Genomic DNA, 17,026 nt, shown 5'->3' on the forward strand with positions numbered 1-17,026 from the left:
CCCTACACCTGGGACAGTTCATTTTGTATTGTTTTTATTAATACTGACACACAACTTTGCACTAAGGTGTGTATGCTGCTGAGCCTATCCCTACACCTGGGACAGTTTATTTTATATTATTGTTATTACTGTTATTATATAGTCTTGATACAACTGACACTTTATTTTATATTGATAATGTTAATTTACATGTACAACTTCTATTTTATTTACATTAAAAATGTGAACTTCTATTTACTGTTATGTCTTGAGAGTGCAATAAAGAGAACCTACATGGCGATTAAACAGATCCTGTATCTTGCTTATTTCTCCTGACACTTTATCTTTAGTGACCTGTGTAGCATCCTATACATCACATGTAAGTGATTATTCTGATACCATCATGTTTCATCGGTTATAAACTGGCAAAGCTTTATTTGTCATTTATTTATCAAAAATGTTGCAACCTTGTGGAGGAATGGCAGGGGCACATACACAAATATGATAATTTATATCATTTTAAATATTATTTGACCTAAAACTAAATGTTTTTATGATTATCCTCTGAGGAGGACATGGGGATTTGCAACTTTTAATTCCCCCCCCATTTTACACAACACAAAATGGAGTCCACTATGGGCCAAAACTAACATGTAGGTTTCCATAGTGTTTATGGCAGACGGATGCAGTGGGTCTCAGGAAGATATATAATAAATAATAAAGGTGGGTTTGCTGCTGAGCCTATTTACTGTGCATACAACACACCTGGCACAGTTTATTGTTATTATATTGCCACACTGTACACTATTGTAATGTTGCCTGTCTTGACTGGAAAATAAAAGAGAAACAAAAGCACTGTACAAAAGATCAGCTTTATTGTCAAAATGTTTACAATGTACAATTTACACGCTGTTCAGATGCCTCATAAGGGCTGTGCGCGTGTCTTGCCCCCCAGCCTCGGCAATGGCTGGCCCATCAAGCTGGGTCGCCGGTAAGGCAGTCCATTCGTCCCTGTACTCATCATTACTTTCACAAAGGTTATGTAATATGCAACATGCTGTCACCTGGATTTTGATCTTGTCCATCTTGCAGTCGTTTCTTTTCATCAAGCACCGCCACCTGCCCTTCAGTCTGCCAAAAGCGTTCTCCACCACCACTCGTGCTCGGCTTGTTTTGTTATTGTACGCAAGTTGCTCAGGCTGCATTAACTCAGTTACAAAGCTGTATAACATGAGCACAAACAGCACAACTTCAGTCGACTCCATCTCCATCATGTCTGAGGTCGGAAGGTAAACAACAGACGCCTAATGTACAGCGAGTGGGTGGGCGTTGCAGTATACGCGGGAAGTTTTTCTTCTTCTTCTTCTCTTGTTTTTGTAGCGGATTGCAAACAACTTTAAGGTGCATACCGCCACCTACTGTACTCGCCGTGAAGTGGTTTTTGGCCTGCCAGTAAAGCCAAAGCAGAAGAAGAAGAAGTGACGTCAGCGGCTCATTTGCGTAATCTTCCCTCAGGGAAAAGTACTCCGGTGTGAACGCGATCTGTACTAAGTGCCCTGGGGTAAAAAGCGCCGGGGCTCTGAGTGCCGGAACTAAGTACAGGAAAGTACTTGGTGTGAACGCGCCTAATGGCAGTGGATGCATAAAAGGCCTTCGACTGAGTTGAATGGTCATATCTGTATAAAGTGCTTGAGGTTTATGGCTTTCCCACAATATTTATTAATAAGGTTAAAACTATTTACAAATCCCCACTGGCACAAGTCTTTACTAATGGAAACCTCTCTCAACCCTTTTCACTTAGTAGAGGGACAGCTCAAGGGTGTCCCTTATCTCCTTCCCTCTTTGCATTAGCAATTGAACCTCTTGCCCAGAAGATTCGACAGACAGAAATAATAACTGGAATTACAATCGGTACAACACAATACAAACTTAGTTTATTTGCGGATGACTTATTACTCTATTTAAATGACATGAATAATTCTACTCCATATTTAATTGAAATTATTGCAGAATTTTCCAATCGATCTGGTTCCAAAATGAATATTGATAAAACAGAATTAATGACATTAAATAAGGGCTCAGATTGTTTGTTAAACCTAAAAACATTTAAAGTGCAGACAAAGCACATTAAATACCTTGGCTGCTTCATCAGTGCCGATTAAAATCATATCTGTATAAGGATCATTTTGTCACTTTAATTAAAGAATTCAAGCAAGACGTCAAAAGATGGTCTGATTTAAAGATTAATCTAGTAGGAAGAATTAACCTTTTTCAATCAATGGGTCAGCTGGTTGTTTTGGATCCAGTATTTTTCTTGCACCATTAAATATACTCACTGCTGTCATGGTTTTTGATTTATGTTGTTTTCATTTTCCACCTTTTATTTTGAAATGTTTTCCTCTTTGTGTCTTGTCTGGTCCTACTTCCTGTGTTTGCCTTTCTGTCTTAAGTTTCCCTCCTGTGTCTGATTGTCTGATTGTGTTCACCTGTTGCCCTTGTGTTTCTGCCTCCCCTGCCCAGCTGTGTCTTGTCCTGTGATTACCCTTCTGTGTATTTAGTCTTGTCTTCCCCTGTGCTCCTTGTCTGATCGTCGTCTCTTTTCTCCTAGTCCACGTTACCGGTTCGTCTCTTCATGTCCATGTTCCATGCTCGTCTATGCTTGTCCATGTCACCTGCCTGTTCCCGTCTGTAACTTTGTTCCGGTCTGTCGTGCTGCCCAGTTTTTATTTATGTTAATTAGTTTCTTGTTTTTCCTGTCTTCGGCTTTGGGAAATAAAGCTCACTTTTTGTTCCTTCTTGTTTTGTCTTTTTTAACTGCACTTGGGTCCTATTTTTCCCAAACCCTGACAACTGCAGGACACACACAACCAAACACACTAACAAAGAATAAACACATACACAAATGGATAAAAAACATTTTGTTTGTATTTTTTATTTGATTAGTATGAAGTCTAACATGCTTTAGAACAAGATTGCAGGATTAATATTTCATGTAAATACATTATGTACTGAAATCCACATGCAGATATAATTGTTTTTAAACCACAACAAGCTCAAATGACTTGAACTATAGAAGAAAATACTAACGTAAAGCCTTAATAAAAGTATACTTGTTTAGTATGGTGGAAAAATCAATAACAGTGTTTCCATAGCATTTCCACAAAGAAGCTACACTCACAGTTTTCAATATATAATATAAAGTCATATATTACTATAACTTTACTGTAGGAGATATTTATGTTAATTGTTGGCATGTCACATGGGCGTAGGAAGCATCCTGAATGTGGGGGGGACATTTTTAACGGGGGGTGTGGGGGCGAAAAAATATATAGATTTCCTGTATTCTGGTGCATTTTAACAGGTGGTTTCATACTTTTATGTGGCTATACTAGCATGAGGAAAATGATGGGTACATTTTGTAATTTCATCCAGTAGTAAAGAAAGGAAACATATTTGATTATTAATTCAGAGCTGTCTTTGAATTAATAAAAAGCAGTTTAAATGCCCATTTTTTGTACATTTATATACAACAATAAATATTTGTGAGTGCATTGAGAGATATTGTTGTGGAGAGTCATTTATATATAAATCGCAAAATACATTTGTGAATCCTTCTGTGAGCATTTATTAATATTGAGACTGATCTGACTCCATACGGATGTTAAGTTCACCTAGGAATGGTATCATTGACTTAAATGTTCAAATAAATGTTGCTCTTCTGTCTATATTGGTCATATGATGCCCCTTGACTGAAATGTTTCCTGTTCAATATCCCCACTGATTTCCTTAAAATCCTGGGATGAGAGTCCACATCACAATTTACTCTCAACTGTAATTTCCCTTTCATCACTCACCTCAGCAATGGACCTCTCTCCACTGTCCCTGTATTCTGCCTCTGACTCACTCTCAAGTGCCTAGATGTCAAGAGACGTGGTGAAGTGATAATTATTTATTGAGCAGTATACTCTTTCACATTGAATCATAACAAGTCATACTGAATGTAAATACAACTGACTCTAAAGTAAGTCCCAGTCTGTGACATTGGACATTTTGAAGACTCAAAGTCCCAAGCAGTAGGTAGAATATTAGCTAGTCTATGTAATGTGCACAGAAGAAGAAGAAGAAGATACACTTTATTAATCCCTTACAGGGAAATTTCTTTCCCCACTCTGTTGTGTTTACACACATTACACACATTACACACACAGGGGAGGATATACATGCACAAACACAGAGGATATACATGCACACACACACAACCACATGCAGATAGGAGAGGTGGCAGAGCAGAGAGGCTGCCAGGTACCCGGCGCCAAGGGAGCAGTTTTGAGGTTAGGTGCCTTGCTCAAGGGCACCTCGGCAGTGGCCTTGGAGGTGAACTGGCACCTCTCCAGCTACCAGCTCACTCCAACTTTTTTTGGTCCGATTGGGACGTGAACCGGCAACCCTTCGGTTCCAAGACCAAGTCCCTACAGACTAAGCCACTGCCGCCCCTAAATAAATATAAAATATAAAATAAATAGTTAACTGAATACTGGGATGGAAATAGCCTATAAGCACTCAGTAAAACATAAACACACACAAAAAGCTTCTGAATGATAAGAAGTATAATTAAAACATAATGCACATTACCATTTTGAGAGAGAGTACCTAAGTTAAAGAACTCAGAAAAGAATCTCTTATCGAACTGAGGCTCCAGTAAAACACACTGACTGCGTCTCTACATGGACATCAGTAAGCCGTTCATGAGTATTATCCCGGTTATGATCATATTGGGGATATGGTGTTTACATGAGCACAGAGAGATCGGGTTATTCATGTTCCCTGTTTACATGATAAATACTAGTAACCTGGCATTTCGATGCCTTTTCTCATCTAAACTATTCAGTATTTGTATCTCTCTATCATGACATAAAGATGAAACTCCTCTCCAGAAGTGAGACGCCGCCATCACTGTTAACTGATTAACTGCTACCAGCTGATGACTTACTTTCCTCTTCTTTGAATTTTTTTTTCTTATGTCCATGTTGTCTGGGTGAGAAAAGATATCAAACCAAGAGATCGTCAGCTTTGATTTTCGCTGTATTAACCTTTTCCTGAACATTTGGTGTGTGCGCCTTACCTCCGCTACCGGCATCGCTTCATACAACAGATCTGAGCTGTCCAACTATGACAACACTCCTTGAACATGCGCGCGCTATGTGAGAATCTGCCTTGGTACAAAGTAGCAGTGAAAACATGGTACGGAGTTTCATTGATTTGGGCATTCTCTCAATAAGCAAGTGGAATGGATTTCATTTGATAGTGAAGCACTGACACAGCGCTCTACAAAGTGCGGCGAGTGGATAGACCGATTCACGGACTTTCCACATAGTAAAAGTGGGGGGGTCTAAACTAATCATTTGAAAAAGTGGGGGGGACTTGTCCCACCCTCATATAATGGCTGCGACGCCCATGGCATGTCATATTATTATGATAGATATATCATCCAGTGTTATTCTAGACACTTAGGGCTGGTGATTAGATGCAGAAGGTTGTATATAAGGGCACATAGTTGACAGGAAAGGGACAGCACAGGTAGAGGGAGCGCACACAGTTCTCACAAGATCTACAGACAAGAAACACTCACTTGCAGAATTGGAAAGCCTCTTAATGTTCAACAATTAACAGAACATGCCATTACATTTACAATACTTCTTTGTACGGTTACACCATGGCTGTTCAAGTGATCCATGCAGTGTTATGAGTGAACATCAACATTAAAGGCAGATTAAAATGTGTAATGTGACATAGCACAATGTAGTAGATTAATTACAACGCATAGTGTCTGCCCATTTTATGTTAACATTTATAATAGTAATATATGGTTGCATACTCTTTATTGAGCATAGAATAACTTGCTGTCATTAATCAGAAATAATTTTTGATTAATGATTTCCCCCTGTGGGTTCATGTATTGATTCCTAACAAGTCAGTTGAACCCTCGACCCTCTCTTAAAAATAACAATGAGTTATGTTTAAAACGTTGGTTCTGACCAACCAACCTAAACTACAGATTTGAAACTGACTACAGATGCGTTAAAGAACATATAAATTGAAGCAATGTCCTAATCAAGTCAGCCTTGAAAGTTTGTCAAAATGTGTTGCGATGATCAATATAAAGTTTAGATGATCGATAGGGTTAGTGTTAGGGTTAGGGTAAGCGATTGAGAAATTCTGGATCTGGCCCTGACCTGTGCATCACTGCTTGCACTTGGTGGAGTCGCAGTTTGAAGCAATAGTTAGTGTAGTCGACTGTTTCCCTGTGGATATGTTTGGCTTTTGAATTTGTGACAGACTTAATCTAGCTGGCCCGAAATACATTTAATCTTAGTGTTGCAAGTTTATTCCACAGACTTTTGCCGCCTTCAGTAGAAGAATGTATAATAAATTCTCTCTGGTGACAAACTTGCAAAGATACAAGTCGGATAATAAAAAAAACATGTTTCTGAATAGACCCCAATTGTTTACCACTACTCGTCTTTTGCATGGATCCATAATGAAGAGATGACAACCAAAAACAGAGCGGAAACTATGACATAGACAAAAAAGAAAACTTTGTCCAATTTTTTAGCCACTCTGGTCCAGTAGTCGGGCTTCCTTTCTTCCTTCCTGCTAAGGAGCAGAGAGAGTGCTTTCACCGCCTCACTCAGCTCATCTGGGAGCTTCTCCAAGGAATTGGACTCCTCCATCAGTTGGCTTCTTTTGTCCTGCAGACGTTTTTTGGTGGATTGATCATTAACAAGATTATGAACCATTAAACATTGAAAACGGTTCAACCTTTAACATTTTTGTTTTGTGTCCATTGTGCTCAAAGAATACAAATATTTCATATACATAATCCAACGGTAACATCTCTTCCCACAAACAAACCTCTGAAACTGTGAGTAACCCTAAACTGTTTTATACTTTACTAGTATTTATTTTAATTAAAATTATTTTAATTTAGGCACACATTCCCTTTACAGAGTAACCCAATTCTCACCTCTTTGGTCACAGACAGCAGTTCAGATGGCGGTTCATCAGACACATTACACACACAAGCACAGTGAGTCCATTTCTTCACATCTGAAAGGAAATTGTTGACACAGCAGCATGTTCAGAAGATGGATTATTAGTCGAACATTTTTCTTTGTGTATTCAATTAATATAAATAAAGTGTCCATCCTAGTTGCCCTGTTTGTCTCCACAGTCCTTACTCAGGCCTTTATCTGCCTGGTTTTCTTCAGATGCAGAGTCTCTATCAATCAGATACATCACCAAAATCGTCTCCAGAAGGCTGATCATCATCAAACCAAATATCCCAATGCAGAAGACCGCTGAAGAGAAAAGGCAACGTCATGAAAGTGACACCAATGACAAGAAACTAAGTCAGTTCATGTGTTGTTTCTGCTTAATGGAAATGACAGTGAAATTAAATAATAACTGTGCTGCTTTACCAATGAGAGGTATCCTCTCTGAAGAGGAAGGCAGAATCTCGTTGAGAATAAGCTGCATCACAGTGACAGCGAGCAGCACAGTGACCTTGAAGCTGAGCTTCTCGCCCCCGCTGTCTGAGATCAGGAAGGAGGCCAAGTCCAGACAGAAGAAGAACAGGATGGGCACTAAGAAGTTGGCGATGTAAAGGGCAGGAACTTCTAATGGTCAGTTGGTTCATGATACTCAAATACATTTCTTTTAAGCAAATTTTGTCAAATCAGAATCAGAATACCTTTATTCGACATTTACATTGTAAAAATCAAAACTATTTTGACAATGAATTCATCAGTAGAGCTGCTTTGTGTGTTTTATATTATATTATATTATATTATATGTTGGTAATGGATTGATAAACACACTGCTGCAACAAACGTCTGGAGAATTTAGTCATGCATTTAGCAGCTAAGGAGATACATATTCCCCTAAGGAGATGGTAGAGACCGAAAACAGAACTAAGAATAGTAGTGAATATTGAACTTAAATTGCCAAGGTGTTCAGAAACAAATTAATTGTAATGTTACTCCATTACTAATGTATGTGTTCATAAGTGTGATGGAAACTTCTGAAGCAATGGAGACGAAACTCAGAGAGACAGGGGGAGAGCTGGAACTTTGATGGCAAACACTGATGGTTTATTTGGAGCTTCGGCCGGAGAATTCACAAGACAGGTGCTGTGCCACGAGTTGACACAGCGGTTGCCAATCCAATTCTGAAGATCTCTACCCCAGACCCCTGTATATAGCTCTGAGAGAATAATCAACATTGTGCATTACAAGATAAAGCAGGCAAAGCACTATAGCACCTCTATCAGCTGACGCCAACAGACAGGAACAGGGAGACAAAACACTGAGAGCACAACAGCCCAAGTTTGTAGGCCTGTGCTCAGTGAGGGCAGTACAAACTGAGAAACTGGGTCAAAGGTATAAATATTTCCCCAACAATAAGAAACAGTTTGACTAATTGTTTCCGTTTACACCCAGTGTCCAAAAAATAAAAGCTGTAGATGTTGGTTTAAGTAGAATAAATAACTAAACTAAACTGTCCTCTAAACTGGCAGTCACACATTTCCATCATATTATAAATGTGCCAGAGTGTTTAATTCTGCTTTTTATATTGCAGGTTAAATGCAAAAGCAGCAAGTGGAACTTCAGAAATCTACATGCAAATATTTGCCAGAAGAAACACATTTTGACAGTAAAATGTCCTCAATACTTACAGTATAAACAATCCTGCTTTGAGTATATCCTCCAGGGGTGGTGAGATTTGATGTGTTGACTGTCAAGTTGAGGAACAGCCACTCGTACTGGGTCCCCATATCTTCAAGAGTCCACTTTAGCAAACCTGCATTGTTGAACATGCCTCTAAACGTAATGCCCTCATCTGAAGTGAAAATAATATAGGTTTTCTTATCCGGTCAACAAAGAAGAAATGCACACACACACACGCACGCACGCACGCACGCACGCACGCACGCACGCACGCACGCACGCACGCACGCACGCACGCACGCACGCACGCACGCACGCACGCACGCACGCACGCACGCACGCACGCACGCACGCACGCACACACACACACACACACACACACACACACACACACACACACACACACACACACACACACACACATACTTTAGATTAATGCCTAACTTGCATGCTCACCAGAGTATAGAATTGACCTGAAAGACAAGTTGCAGTTCTGAATATCGAAGGGAAATTTGTAAACTTGCATCTTGCATGTGCTGACCACCGTAAGGAAATTAACATCTTCAACGTCACCATTGGAGGAAAGGAAGACATTAGGACTTTGATGAGCCTTGTCCTTCTCCCTCCTGTAGGAAAATAGATACAGGAAACATACATATTAACCATTTAACATAAATCTACATTAACAATGATACTGTTTAGTGTTAAACTCTTTAGTTTACTCTAGTTATCATAGGAGAGCAGAGCAGGGCGGACCCACATACAGGATTAATGTAGGTTCTATTTCGTATAGGCTACGCCCTCTAAGGCTATCGCTATTGGGTAATCCCCTGCGCACCCGCGCAGCACTGAAACACTGTATGCGATTCCCCCACTGTGCCCGTCTCCCCTCGGGCGACAGGAAGCGAAGAGAGGCGGCTCTCGCTGCTGCGGCGAGGAGGACGATTGGCCCGTCCAGGCTGACGAGCCCGCGGACGAGGGCCTCGTGTTCCTGGAGCCGAGTGCCGGGCAGGAGTCGGACTACTCCTACCCTGTCTCCCTCCACGGTTCACCGTTCGGTTCTCCTCTCCCCCGGACGGAGGAGACAGAGTCGGAGCCGGGTGCCAGCTTGGCGGCCGAACACGCGGTCCCCTTCATAAGGAAGGCAGCCGCCTGCAGAGATCTCCCCGTTCCCCTAGCTCAGGAGAGGTGTGCTCCGGACGACATGGCCGGAGTCTTTTCGCGGGGCAGACCCGAGGTGTCGGCGTTCTGGCGATTTACGCCAGTCCCCAACTCCAGGGACTTCCGGCCGGGGACTTCGGGTGGCAGTATACACCATAGATATATGTGTTTATATATATCTATGGTATACACCGTGAAGTGGTTTGCGGCCTGCCAGTAAACCCAAAGCAGAAGAAGACGAAGTGACGTCAGCGGCTCATTTGCATTCAGTAGTGTACCCCCATGGCTTTTTCCAATAGTACATATAGATGTGAGTATTGTAGAAAAGAAAAGAGAGTGGCAAATAAATGAAGTAGGATTCAAAACAAGTTTGTACCTCAGGAGTAATTATCACAATTACCTCAAAATATATACAGATGGTTCTAAGAACAAAGAAGAGTGTGTCGAAATTGGTATATATATCCCAGAATTTAAAATATCGATATCAAAAAGAGCGTCAGACCAACTTTCAGTGTACACAGCAGAAATGCTGGCAGTAGTAATAGGATTACAGTGGGTGGAAGAGGTCAGACCAGATAGGGTGGTGATATGCACAGATTCATTATCCAGTTTACAAAGCATACAGTCAACAACAACTGCCAGAGAAGACATACTCATAGAAATCAATCACAGCCTGTTAAGACTTCACAGAAGCGGCATAGATCTGCAGTTCTGCTGGGTGCCTGCTCATAAGGGGGTGAAAGGGAACGAGTGTGCTGATAGATTAGCAAAAAGTGCACCACAAAAGGAAATCACATTACCAGTTCAACTCAGAGGGAGTGGAATGTAGCTGGTATTCTGGGAACATCAGGAGAAGAAGTAAGAGCTACCAGAAAGGCACTGTTCACCTTTTTGAAGGAAACTGGGATAGGGAAAAGAGTCTAACAGTAGCTTAGAATAGATCATGGATGATTTGTTTTTTGTTTTTGTTTTGTTTTATTTATTTATTTTATGGTTTCTTAGTTTTATGTTTTTCGATATGCTGGTTTATTAGAGGGATGACATGATGATACACACTCGTGTACAGTAGGTGGCGGTATGCAATCAAAAGCTGTTTGCGATCCGCCATTAAAAAGAGAAGAAGAAGAAGAAGCGGCTCATTTGCGTAATCTTCCCTCAGGGAACTTATTCCGGTGTGAACGCGATCTGTACTAAGTGCCCTGGGGTAATAAGTGCCGGGGCACTAAGTACGGCAAAGTACCTGGTGTGAACGCGGCTAAGGCAAACCAAACTAAACAGAACCCTGCCCATGAACAAACAAACAAGGATCTGACAAACACCAACAGAAAAGCAGAACTCAAATAAACAAAGAACTAATCACAAGGACAAGACACAGCTGGGCGGGGCAGTAATAACACAAAGGCACCATGTGAACAGAATCAGGTAACCAAACAGTCTGGAAGACACAGAGACAGGAAGTAAAAACAGACATAACACAGGGGGTGATCACTTTTCAAAATAAAGCAGGAAACACTGATATTGAGATTGTGACACTAGTTTACCGCTGGTTCTTTAAATATATAAATATACAAGTTATAACAATATAAAGTATATCAACGTCTTAAAAATGAGTAACCCGGCTCATGTCACTTAAGGAGTCTGCTTCATTATTTATTTCATTCCCAGCAAAGTTACATTGTTTTTCCTACTTTTTCTGTCTTGGTATATAGAAACAATATACGAGTACCTTGTAGGTTACTAAGAAGTTCAAAACAATCGCAGCCTAATAAGTCCCCCAAAAGGTTACAACACCTTACTAAAGTTCTAAATTACATTTACTTGAACACTGACAATGGCAAAATATCAGTCCTAATATTGCTGGACCTCAGTGCTGTATTCAATGCAGTTGAACACAACATTTTACTGGACAGATTGGAAAACTGGGTTGGACTATCTGACAAAGCCCTTCACTGATTGAATCGTGTCTGCGGGACAGAGAGTTTTTTGTATCCGTTGGTCCTTGCAAATATCAAAAAACACCCATGACATGTGGATTTCGCCAAGGTTTACATGCTCCCACTTGCTCATATCCTGAAACAATAAAAAAATATCCTACCATAACTATGCAGATGACACTCAGATTTATATCACAATAAACCCTGACGACAAAGGACCATTAGAATCTCTGAAAAGCTGCATACAACAAATCAGCACCTGGATGAATCACAATGTCCTGCAACTTAATAAGGACAAAACGGAAACAATTGTTTTTGGTGCAAAAAAGAACGGGCCAATATCAGAACTCAATTAGAAGAAATACTGTTAAAAACATCAGACAATGTCAGAAACCTTGGTGTAGTTATGGACTCTGATTTAAATTTAAAAAAACACATCAAAGGTATCACAAAATCAGCTTTTTATCACCTAAAAACCATAGCCAGACTGAAAACACTTATGACCCAACACCACCTCGATCAACTAGTCCATGCCTTTGTTTTTAGCAGACTTGACTACTGTAATAGTGTTTTCACAGGTCTCGGTAACAAATCAATAAAACAACTACAACTCATCCAGAACGCTGCTGCCAGAGTCCTCACCAAACCTAGGAGAATTGACCACATCACCCCAGTTCTAGAAGATCTGCACTGGCTTCCTATTACACAAAGGATACACTTCAAAATCCTACTTTCAACATACAAAGCAATTAATGGTTTGGGACCAAAATACATGTCAGAGATGCTTCACTGTTACGAGCCAGCCAGAGCTCTCAGATCAACAGGAGCGGGTTTACTCGTCGTCCCCAGAGTCAGAACTAAATTTGCAGAGGCAGCTTTTAGTTTTTATGCACCACAAGCCTGGAACAAACTGCCTGAAATGTTGAGGTTCACCCCAACCCTGGGTTCTTTTAAATCAAGGTTAACCGTGCCTTATCATTGCACTTTTAGTTGCAGCCAGTATTTTATTTTATCGCTTTTATGAAGTTTCTTTTTCTTTGTTTCTTTTTGATTGTGTGTTTGTTTGTTTGTTTGTTTGTTTGTTTTGTTTTTAATTATTACAGATGGGGCATCTTATTTCGGACGCCAGCATACAGCTTCCTGCCTACTACCAGCCAGTTACCTGCCTAAGACCTGCCAAAGACCAGTATGTGGGAATGTTAAGCCCTCCCACTATTTTCCAATTTCAGGGTTTAACCAGGAGATGGCGCTATATATTAAATAACTATGGCCAAACTAAGACTTAGTTTTTCACAAGAGAAAATGCAGATATTATATAAAAAACTAAAGTTAAAATCTTGTTTTTAATGCCCCAAGAGCAATAAATCACCGACCCCCCTCTGAGTGAATACCTGTTAACTTAACATCTTGTCACAAGCTTTTTGGAAGAAAAGACTGACCCAAGAGACCTGTAGTTGACTAATTACAGGCCTCAATAAAGTTTATACATTGATTTAGTTGACAGTCCAGTTTAGCTTTCCTGTGGCATTATGTATTTGTGATTCACTGAATATTTTGTACAACCCAACAGGAAAAGCTAAACAAACATTATAAGGAAAACAATTTGTCTCTCTCTGTTTGCATCTCTGTCTGTCTTAGTCTACTGTATATGTTAGTCTTTCTGTCTCTTTCTCCTTCTCTCTCTCTCTCACCATCTAATAACTCTAAAATCAAATTGCATTACTCTCCACTTTACTGGTCATTTGGTACCTTCAGGACTGCCTCTTCCGCTGGCCAAAGGAGAACATGACTAATGACCCATGATGAATTAATTGAATCATTCCTCTCTGGCCAAATCATTCTGACAATGTGACCACTAAATTCCATAATTGCTCAGAATGGCACCCCTAATTATGTTTGATTGTTACTGGTGCTTCTAGGTGGACTGGGCGAGGGCAGTGGGTGCATTTCTGAACTCTTATTTAAACATCACCAGAGATATTGTTTGATGGAATCTTCCTTTATTTTATGTATCACCATATATGTGTATGTATGCCTAATTAATGTCTGGGACATGGATAACTAATGCCACACGAACAACACAATATATTTGGCTGTCCTTCATAGATTAAAACCAATTACATGATGAAGGGTTGGACATCTAATCCTGTTGGATATGTTCTATCCAGATATATACCCCAAAACAGCATTCATTTATCAAAACATACATTGTTTCCTTGGTATGTTGAAGGTAAGTGCACGCTGACATGCATGAGACAGTAATGTGATACATTTGGTGTCCCTTTGTCCAAGAAAAGCAACAAAGCAACCGACTAACATCAGAGCAGAGATAAAATAGAGCCTGAAAACACCCAGGTAATCATCAAGGAACCTATTTAAAAAAAAAAAAAAAATCTATTTCAATTACCTCTCAAACACGTTGACCGGCGAAAAACTCTGCCCGGTTCACCGACCCCCCTCTGAGTGAATACCTGTTAACTTCACAACTTGTCACAAGCTTTTTGGAAGAAAAGACTGACCCAAGATATCTTGGTTTGATTTGGAGAAGGCTTTTAAAGCCTATTGTATACTAACTCTTCCCGTCAAGAATATGAATAGAACTTAGATAGATCACTTTACATTTCTGCGAATGAATAGCTTAGCTACTTGGCACTAAGAGTACAGATATGTCTACCCTTTCTTTTCAGAGTGTAATATCTGCATTTTCTCTTTTGGTTTGAATCGATGGTGCTTTTAAAGCCTATTGTATACGAACTGTGTGATTTATATTGCTTTTCAAATGCATATAAGCCCCCCATTTACACTGCACTTCCCGTCAAGAATATGAATAGCACTTAGTTAGATCACTTTACAGATCAGGTTGGACCAGCCCTGTCGCTACTCTCTGCAGGTCCGCTCCATTTCCTACTGCAGATCAAAAAAAGCTAAAAATATGTATTTCTTAATAAACTAAATAGGCCACCATTGGTAGCAGTTCTCATTATATACTTCTCAGTAACTGCTCCCCTTAAATTAAATGTATTCTGTAGAGAAATGTAAACGTTCACCATCCCCCACCCGCCTACTGTATGTTGCTTTTTGACATGTAAATGGGTAACTACCCCCCTCTGAGTGAATACCTGTTGTACCTGTCCGGGGCTAAGCCCATAGGACGATGCTCTGATGTCATCACCCTCGCACATTTGTCAGATGTTTACAAAAAACGAATGTTAACACTTTCTCGTTCTTAATATATGCTATATTTAGGGTCGATATGTGTTGAATTTACTTTAAAATAGCAGATCACTGTGATTCGGCTTAGTGAACGTGTGTCTCTTCTCCGCGGCTCCTCCGTGCAGAGAGGCCCCCCCCCCGTTTACAATTCACGAGCGTCTAAGGCGCCGTTTACACGAGGAGAAAACGGCTTGTATCTGCATAGTTTCGCGTGCGTATAGCCCTATTATTTAGACGAGGCCGATAGAAACTGACCACACAAACGATAACAGGTCCCAAGGTGGATAGATTTGCAAACGAAACGCTCTGGGGGGTCAACCGAGTCCGTTTAATCGCCTCTATACGAATATTGCCTGAAAAAATAACGACAGCCCCGCCTCTTCGCACCTCTTCCCACCTCTCCCCCGCCTCATTGCTGATTTGTTTCTACAACAACAACAACAACAAGAATGGCGGATCACAGGGTTGCTGTTGTGCTCCAGACGCTACTGACCATGATTAATATGTTAGTGCTACAACTACGGTGCTTCTACGACAACCACAAGCAACTAGTGGACATGAAGAACCACATACACGACATGTGGCTAAATCCACCGCGGAGAACAACCAGAAGGGCGACCAGGAGAAAGTTTTGGGTAAGACCGGGCAGAACTAGCAGTTGGTGGGACAATTTTGTCAATGGCGTTGTCGTGGACGATGAATGGAGGGAGAACTTCCGCATGTCCAAAGCCTCTGTCGTTGCCCTGACTGAAGAACTGCGCCCATATATCGAGAAGAAAACTACAAACATGAGGGCGCCAATTGATCCACTGAAAAGGGTTGCTGCGGTTCTTTATTACCTGAGCGACGAGGGAAGGCTACGGAAGACTGCTAACGCCTTCGGAGTTTCCCGCCCGTCTTTGTCCCTCATTATTAGGGAGACATGCAGAGCGATCACCATCCACCTGGGTCCAAAATACATCAAGCTGCCTTTTACTGAGCCCGAGACCGCGGATCTGGTTGAGGGGTTCCATTGTACACATGGCATGCCACAATGTTTAGGAGCAGTGGACGGAACCCACATCGAAATCAAGCAGCCATCTAACGACTCCACTAGTTACATCAACAGGAAAGGAAAATATTCCTTTAATGTACAGGCTGTCTGTGATTACAGGTACCGATTCATGGATGTCGTGGTAAAGTGGCCTGGGAGTGTGCATGATGCACGGGTCTTTGCTAATTCCAAGCTAAACATGTACTTAAAAACTGGAAAGATCCCTGCTCTGAAAAAACAGATTGTGGACGAAGAGGAGGCCATACCATGTATGTACATAGACTGTACATTTTTTTTAAAGGTGTTTATTAAGATGTGATAAACATTCTTTGTTACATTCCCTGTCCTCACTGTGCAGCTCCTTCAGCGACAGGCTGCTGTACAATATTCATATACCTGGCTAGGTATATGTACCTGGCTGCTAAATCTGAGGACTGTTACAGGATTTTTTGTATTATATCCTAACAGTTTTTAGTACTTTTTAATGCATGTCACATGTGTGAAACTAAGCAAATAACTATGTGATTCTCCAATGTCAAAAGTGTGAAACTAAAAATAAAATTGGCTGCAACCACTTCCAGACTTTCTTTGAACTTAATGTGCAACAAATGTCATCATCCTCATGAATGAAGTTATATGGCCCATTCTACTGAGTCAGGTTGTCCATATATATTTTGTACCGTATTTATTTACACATATAGTAAAAGAACCGTACATTTTGATATGGTATTTTCAGACTGTATTGGCCACTAGCGAAACATAGTACATACACTGTAGTAAAAAACTATTATATTAACCTGTTAAGATTGTGTTACCTTCCCTTCTCTAAATAGTATTTTAACCAATATTTGAGGATTTTCAGTAAAAGTAATATAAGCAAATGTTGAATCAAAGTTGAATTTATACAATTCATAAAAATCATAATGCAAACTTTTTGTGAAATGCATAATACTGATCATATTGATTCCAGAGATGAAATA

General features: G+C 40.4%; 1 pseudogene; it reads right to left on the reverse strand.

Moving 5' to 3' along the window:
• Positions 1 to 6,491: 6,491 nt before the first annotated feature.
• The window catches only part of LOC117473388, a 38,767-nt pseudogene continuing 28,232 nt past the window's right edge, over positions 6,492 to 17,026 (reverse strand).

This window comes from Trematomus bernacchii, unplaced genomic scaffold, assembly GCF_902827165.1.
Source record: "Trematomus bernacchii unplaced genomic scaffold, fTreBer1.1, whole genome shotgun sequence".
In the NCBI taxonomy this organism is placed as follows: Eukaryota; Metazoa; Chordata; class Actinopteri; order Perciformes; family Nototheniidae; genus Trematomus; species Trematomus bernacchii.